Consider the following 8,780-nt stretch of genomic DNA (forward strand, 5'->3'; position numbering starts at 1 on the left):
ATAATGTGTCCCCATGATTTCCTGGAAAGAACGTGGGATTTCAAGATATGCCACTCTTCTACCATACATGATACACATGTCTCTAAAGAGTTTTCTCTGAGGGGGCTGGAGAGATGGCTCAGCGGTTAAGAGCATTGCCTGCTCTTCCAAAGGTCCTGAGTTCAATTCCCGGCAACCACATGGTGGCTCACAACCATCTGTAATGGGGTCTGGTGCCCTCTTCTAGCCTACAGACATACACACAGACAGAATATTGTATACATAATAAATAAATATTTTTTAAAAAAAGTTTTCTCTGACTAAAAGCTATTTAAAATATTCTATAAAGTTCATTCCTCATTTAAGCCCTTTGGTCCTTACTCTCTTCATTATTTAATTAATATATATTACTTGTGCAAAGTAATGGGTTTTATTGTGGTACTTCCACATAAATATATATTTTGATCATAGTCCATCCTAATTTACCCTTTCATTGCTTTGGAATGTCTCTGTATTCTGTTTTTAATTCTTATTCCATTTTTAACTTTCAGATTTTGAATAAAATATTTTCTTCACAGAGGGGGAGCTTCAACGGCATGACTGGAGGGCCAGGCCACTGGAAGAAGCCTCACAAGCATGGTAGCCTTGGGAGGCCAGGCTATCAAGAGAATCATCAGCCGTGCAGCAGGTAAACCAGTCCACCAGGAGAAGCCTCAGCAGAACGGCAGGTAGACCAGGTCACTAGGAGAAGCTTCAGCAGCAATGGATGGGCAGGCTGTGGGAAGAAGCCTCAACCATGCAGTGGGAAGGCAATAGCAGTGACCTCCAGAAATTTCCTGACCACCAGAGCCTCAACCTTAGCCCCACCTACACCTGGAGGCGCAATGATTGGAGCCTTAGTCATGCCTGCACTGGGAGGAGTGAACATCTGAGTCTTGGGCCCATAGGACCTGGGAGAATGATCACTGGAGGTGCTGTCCTGCTTACACTTGAAAGAGCATTCACGAAAGTCACACCCTCCAACTACACCAATTGGAGAATAAGGGAACACTCTGAAACATGCTATTCTGGTTGGAGGAAGAGACGGATAAGCAACAGGGTAATAATACACTCAACATCATAAAGAGCAATATAGCACCAACTGAAACTAGTGGTTCTACAACAGCAAGACCTGAACATCTCAACACAGATGAAGCAGAAGAAAACAACCTTTAAAATGACTTTATGAAAATTCTTTAGGCCCTTAAAGGGGAAATAAAAAAATTCCCTTAAAGAAGGACAAACAAAAAATTGGAAGAAATCAACAAATCCCTTAAAGAAAACAAAAGAAAGCACTCAAACAGATGAAAGAAAAGACCAAATCTAAGAATAATAGGAATTGATTGAAGAAGTCCAGCTCAAAGGCACAGAAAATATATTCAACAAAATCATAGAGGTAAACTTTCTCAACCTAAAGAAGGGCATGCAAGAAACTTACAGAATGAACCAAAAAAAAAAAAAAAACTCCCCTTACCACATAATAATCAAACCACTAAACATACAGAATAAGTAAAAAAATATGAAGAGCTGCAAAGAAAAAAGAGCAAGTTACATATAAAGGCAAACTTACCAGAGTTATGCCTGATTTCTCAAAGGCAAACATGAAAGTCAGAAGGTCCTAGATAGACTCTCTGAAGACACTAAGAGACCATGGGTGCAGCCAAGATGACTATACCCAGTAAATCTTTCAATCAACATAGACGGAGAAAGCAAGATATCCCATAAAAAAAAAAACAGATTTAAACAATACCTATCAACAAATCAAACTCTACAGAAAGTACTAGAAAGAAAATTCCAACCCAAAAATGTCAACTACACCCACAAAAACACAGGCAATAGATAATCCCACAGCAGAATCTCCAAAAGAAGAGAAAAACACAAACATTAGCAACAACAACAACAAGAACAAAAATAGCAGGAACTAGCAATTACCGGTCATTAATATCACTGAACTCAATTTGCCTATAAAAAGACATAGGCTGAAAGAATGCATACAAAAACAGAATCCATGCTTCTGCTGCATACAAGAAGCACACCTCAACTACAAAGACAGACATTACCTCAGAGCGAAGAGTTGGGAAAGATTCTCCAATCAAATGTGTCTAAGAAACAAGCTGGGGTAACTTACTAATATCAAATAAAATAGACTTCAAATTAAATCCATCAAAAGAGATGATTTTATATTGATTTATATTGCAGGAGAGAAAGGGAGTAAAAAAAATCTCTTCAGGGGTCATCATTGTTTGTCACCAAATACTTTTTTTCACTTTTAGCTGCCATTTGATCTCTAAAGCAAATATAAATATACATCATACAGAAGATAACCTGGGAGTTCTGTGGAACCAAACACTGGATGTTCCCTGAAAATCTGCTCCTTTAATCATGGACATTTTGAATTTTCCCCTCAGAAACCTTGCAGTAATTTCAAGTTTGACCACACTGATTACCTATCTCACCCAACACAGCTTCATTAATGGTCCTTTCACTATTTATCAACATCAGTCATGCATGACACAGGAACATCCTATGATCACCCGAAAGGATTTTCCATTTCATTTTAAATGTTTCTAGCAGATACTCTACTTTTAAGAGATTATTGTGGGAGTTGGGTGATATGTACAATCTCAAAAAAATATAAGAATTGAAAAATCACCAAATATGGCAGCATCTTAGTAAACTATAAGCACCACTGTATTATAAGATAGCCCTTATCTTCAGCTTATTTCTAAGATATTAGTTTTTACCTTTAGTTTAAGAAAAATCTTTTGGAAATTTTTTTTCCTGTATTCAAGATTCTCTCCCTCTCCCTCTCCCTCTCCCTCTCCCTCTCCCTCTCCCTCTCCCTCTCCCTCTCCCTCTCCTCCCTCTCCCTCTCCCTCTCCCTCTCCCTCTCCCTCTCCCTCTCCCTCTCCCTCTCCCTCTCCTCCCTCTCCCTCTCCCTCTCCTCCCTCTCCCTCTCCCTCTCCCTCTCCCTCTCCTCCCTCTCCCTCTCCCTCTCCCTCTCCCTCTCCCTCTCCCTCTCCCTCTCCCTCTCCCTCTCCCTCTCCCTCTCCCTCTCCCTCTCCCTCTCCCTCTCCCTCTCCTCCCTCTCCCTCTCCCTCCCCCTCCCCCTCTCCCTCTCCCCCTCCCCCTCCCCCTCCCCCTTCCCCTCCCCCTCCCCCTCCCCCTCTCCCTCTCCCCCTCCCCCTCCCCCTCCCCCTTCCCCTCCCCCTCCCCCTCTCCCTCTCCCTCTCTCCCTCCCTCCCTCCCTCTCCCTCTCTCCCTCTCCCTCTCCCTCTCCCTCTCCCTCTCTCCCTCTCCCTCTCCCTCTCCCTCTCCCTCTCCCTCTCCCTCTCCTTCTCCCTCTCTCTCTGTGTGTGTGTGTTTTACTGAGTTTAAACCTGGGCTTTGTACATGTTAGTTAGTTGCTCTAACACAAAATGATTCCCTAACCCCAATTTTTCACCTAATTAGTATGTCCAATTAAAATTAAACACCTCATCCGAACTCAGGGTTTCCCCCTTTACTTTTATAAACCACCATTTGCCTATGAGCCACCCTAAAGGCTCAGGGCTGACTTTCTCCACCCACTGTGACGGTGTGTTGAAACTCGGTTCAGGCTAGCTGGTAATTAATAAACTCCCATGGTTGTCTTGTTTGGGCGTTTGACTCAGGATCAACAGGGTCAGGTGTGTTTCTTTGACAGGCCCTTAACCCTATACCAAGTCCCATCTGATCATAATGTATTATGGGGGAAGTGCTTGGGGACAGTATTAGTTAGGGTTTGTTTTTGCTGTGAAGAGACACCATGATCATGGCACCTCTTATAAATAAAAATATTTAATAACGGGGGTTTACAGTTTCAGAGGTTCGTTCCATTATCAACATGGCAGGGAGCATGGCAGAGTGTAGGCAGATGTGGCGCTGGAGCTAAGAGTCCTACATCGTGACTCAGAGGCAACAAGACGTTGACTGTCATACACTGAGGGAAGCTTGAGGAAAAGAGACCTCAAGCCCATCCCCACAGTGACACACTTCCTCCAATACGGCCACACCTCCTGATAGTGCCACTCCCTTTGGGGGTCATTTTCTTTCAAACCACCACAGTGAGTTTCCATGGTGACACACTTTCAGCCTATCAGGGAGTTCTGTGACTTATTGATTCGAACCCAGCTCGAGGCCAACCAACCAGAAGGAGCTGGAATGTTTGTGGTTTACTCTTGTGTGAGGGAGTTGGGGGGCTGCAGTCTAGCCCCAGGAAATTGTGAGTAGCAGCTTAGGGCAGAATGGCGGACTGGGACAAAATGAACTCTCTGCTACTAACTAGGATCCCGTTCCCCTTCTCCTCCATCACCCTCCCCCATCACCTATGTCCTCTGCCACAGCATCCTAGCCCATTCTAACACAAGCTTCCTCTTTTCTTTCTCTTAAAAAATGACACCTGCGAGGTCATTTGTGCTATTTTCTGCGTGAGTCAGGAAGCAGGCACTTTAAATTTTTCTTCTTTGCCTAATAAAAGATCTCTGTGAAAACAGGTGTTTAGGTGTGGTTTGTATCTCATCCGGGGCCCAGGAGGAAGTCCCCACTGTGCCCTTTACCTTCTGACTCCTGGGATCCAAGTGGCCCTAGGTTGGCACTGTGGTTGTTCCTTCTCCATCCACAATACCTAGCTGTTAAGGGAGTTCCTGGCTGGGCATCCACCCTTAGCATAACCTTTTTATTATTTTGTGTTGGGAGCTGTGAACCCCCAGATCCTGAATGTCTTGTAAACAACTTGTTTTCCCTTGATCTGAGTGCCTACAGCTGCTCTGAGCACGAGACCTTCAGGAGTTCCTGATGGCAGGAGAGTGGTTTCTGGTGCGTCTGGCTGGGGCGTGGCTATCCCTATATAGGCGGCTCTGGTACACAATAAAGGGGGCATTCTTGGGGCATTCCTCTTTCAAGGATGACCCGTGTCTCTGTGTGTGTGTCTTTGTGTGTTTCAATCTCCAGCCCCTTGCCCGGTTCAAGAACTGTATGATAGCGCGTAAAGCGCAGACGGGCATGGTGCGCTACAATTTTGGCTTGGTTTGGTTTTTCAGGACAGGGTTTCTCTGTGTAACAGCCCTAGCTGACCTTAAACTAACTCTGTAGACATGGCAGGCCTCAAATTCACAAAGATCTGCCTGTCTCTGCCTCCCAAATGCTGGGAATAAAGGTGTGCACCACCACCACCCAGCTAACATAACCTTTTGCAGGACATGTGAGGCCGGAAAAGATTCCATTTTTTATGCTGGGACCTTGTGAGACTTCAAACTTCACCCCCATCCCTGAGGAAAGCCAGGGGTCGCTAGCTCCCTTTTAGGGGAAGTATTAGCTAATGGGACAAAACCCAAGCTACACAAAACTGCTGACAAGATGTTGACCACCTAACTTCCTCTATCGGTTGAGTGACAAGGGACCAATCAGATAAGTTTCCAGGAAGAGGGTCAGCAGATTTCTGGAGAACGTAACCAGTGGGTGCTGTCGCTATCCCCCTTAGATACTAATAGCCAATCAGGAGCTAACAGCTGGGTTTTACCTCACCTTTAGCCAATTTTAATATAGGATAAGTCCTTTTGTATTTTGAGACTATAACCTTGTGACTGTTTTGTGGTTTTTGTCTTTATAAATCCCTTACAAAAATAGACGGGGTCTTTCTCCCTCCATCTGCTGTGTCACACTGTGAGGCAGAGGACCCGCGCTAGCCCGTACTTAATAAACGAAACCTTGCTTTTGCATTCGGAAGTGTGGCTCCGTGGTGGTCTTCTTGGGGAATCCTAGGACTTAGGCACAACAGAGAGACCTATCCCCTCCTTAGTCAGGGGTTGGGGTGTGGGGGGGAATAGTTGCCCACCCTGGGCCAGGCTTGTTTTCTTTACCTGTATTATTTTATCATGAAGGTCTTCTCATGATGCTCCTCGGACTTTAAAGCTTTCTAGAATCTCCTTAGCACACAATTTGGCTTTCTACCAATTTTCTCCTTCGGAACTCCAGCTCAACACGAATCTTGCCACGTTTATCTTCAAGTAATCCAAACAGATCATAACTACATAGGACAGTCTCAAAGAGTACCAAGTTTCCTCTAAATGTTTAACTGCTTCCAAGGAGTCTCCATATTTACGTAGCGGGCCCCCCTCACCAAGTAGACATGCTGCCCCAAACCTTGTAGATGAAGATGGCCACCCTTGGGTTCCTCCCATAGATATTCCGAATCCTGATGGCTCAGCTTTAGTTACCAACCAAAGCAAGACCCATGCAACCACTGTCATAGCACAAAGGCACATTAACACACACCATCCAGGAAGGACGACTGTCTCAGTCGTATGCCTTGCTACCATAGGCAGACTACGCAATCACTTCTCCCCAACTCATCTTTGGCTTTGTCGGATCATTGTTCAGCCACCAATTATGCTGTGTGACACAATTTTTCCTGAGGAAATGCAACACATGCCATCTGCTAACCTCAGACAGCAAGCCCATGACAGACCAAAGTACAGATACCAACTAAGTCCAACTTGGTGAACCAGTAAATTTTATTGGGGTTACTTACAGGAATATGGGTGAGCAGAAATGATTCAAAGACACCTGTATCACCAAAGCCCACTTCAACGTGGGTGATGGCTCACAAAATCTGGGAACCTGGAGCACACTGCCCAGCCTGCACACAGCTCAACAGGCGGGGGAGTGTCCTTTCCGGGAGCCTGAATCATTCTAAACCCCTTCCAGGCAGCTTGGCTAGTTTCTGATTCTTCCAAGCAGCTGGTGTGGTCTCAGAGTCTTCCTGGCAGCTTTGCATGTCTGAGAGTCTTCATTGCAGCTTGGCATCACTTCTCTGAAAGCGACCGTCAGCTTTTATTGCTGATTCTGGCAGTGTTAGCAGTCCGGGAGGCTAGTGAATCTGGTCAGTTCTTCTGGTCTGGGACTTCTTGGAGCTATTTGAAGTTGTTTACTTTCCGGTTTAAGAAGCTACCTACCCTGCAGGAATGTTTTACTAGGGGAAGAAACTGTTACACAGCAGTAAGCTGTAGGATTTGTTTGTAACTTTAAATGCTTGATGTATGTTTTTTAAAAGCAAATTGTAGAATATTTTCACAGATATATGTGAATAGATATTAGATGTGACATATTAAATGTGTTTAGAAGTTTGCAGGATTCCTACTGGTCTCTAGACATGTCCACATTAATTATTTACTAAGCATATTTGTATTCTATATTTCAGAAATGACTTGTATTATAATGAGCAAATATTATAGGTAAAATGCTCCAAATATTGACCTTTTTAGCTAGCCGAAGTTTCAAATTTAGTTTTCCATTGTGTAAGAATGTTTTTACAAAATAGCATTTTTCTTAACAATCTTGCATTGAATGGGTTAGTTTTAGGCTGTTCAAAATCAAGTCACTTCAGCAAGAGAGATAGCCTGGAAAGCCAAGGCTAGCATTGGGATGTAACAAAAAGTAAAATGATGAAGGAGATTCTTTCTGACCTGATTTCACTTTTGAGAAAAGGAAGTGTAAAAAAAAGAAAAAGAACCATATTCACAAGCTTCAACCATATTCTCCTTCTTGCCAAGATTTTCAAAGTTAAGATTGCTGAAATGAAGCTAATGTAGGAATCTAGGACATCAAAAGACCTAGTGTGGAAGTGAATTTCAACTCCATAAACAGCGTCTAAAATGAAAATTTTGACAGCTTTTGGGATCCCTTCTCCTCATACTGGGTTGCCTCAACCAGTCTTCAGTTTGGTACACCATGTTTGGTTGATGTCCATGGGAGACCTGCCCTCCTCTGAATAGAAACCAAGGAGGAATGAATGGGGGCGGGGACAGAGAGGAGATGGGAGGAGGGATTAGGGGAGGAGAAAGGAATGGAAGCAGTGGTAGGATTATACATATATATATACACACAAAAAAGGCATGTTGGTATCAATCCTATCCTGTCAGTGCTGTGAATCTGAACAATTTAATTAATTTACTCAGTGTTTTGTTTGAAGATTAATATGCCCACATCATAACTTTGTGATCATTAGATGATTTAATAACAAAGTTCTTAGAAATTGTAATTACTCAGGGAGGGAGGTTTATTATTACTGTAACTACACAGGCAGCTTTTACATAAATTAAAAAATGAAGAAAGAAAGAAAAAAACCTCTTTCCTTTTGTGATATACCTTCACCCCCTTGTGGCGAAATTATTAAATAGCCGGCTGAAGGGGGGCTCTGTGTTTTCTGGAAACAGAATTTGCGAAATACTTACATTGCTGTTCGAGTCAGTCAGGAAATAGAGAAACGAAGCCTGTATTCAGCCCACTGTTCCCTCATACTGCCTAGCATCCCAGCTCTGTGATAGCTGCCAACTATAGTGGATAGGTCTTCCTGTTGGGAACCTAATCAGACGCACTGACCCTATCCCAGGCATGCTCAGATGCTACCTCTCAGGTGTAAATAATTACCACCAACCACCACAACTGTCTAACTGCAATCTTATCTATCCTCTTGAAAACAAATGATTGGAGCCGAAAAAATAGTCCAGGGTAGAATGACAGTAGGAAAGTGAAGAGAGATGAGAGAATAGAAAGGGGGTGGGGGGTAAAAGGAAGAGAATTAGAAAGGGAGAGATAAACGAAAGAGAACAGAGAGAGCAGAGGGGGAGGGAAAAGGTAGGGTGTGGAAAGAGATGAGAGAGGGGACAGAGAGAAGACAGAGTGGGCAGAGAGAAGAGTGCAAAGGGAGACAAAGAAGAGAATAAATGGAGGAAAGGCGTAAA

This window comes from Chionomys nivalis, chromosome 26, assembly GCF_950005125.1.
Source record: "Chionomys nivalis chromosome 26, mChiNiv1.1, whole genome shotgun sequence".
NCBI lineage: Eukaryota > Metazoa > Chordata > Mammalia > Rodentia > Cricetidae > Chionomys > Chionomys nivalis.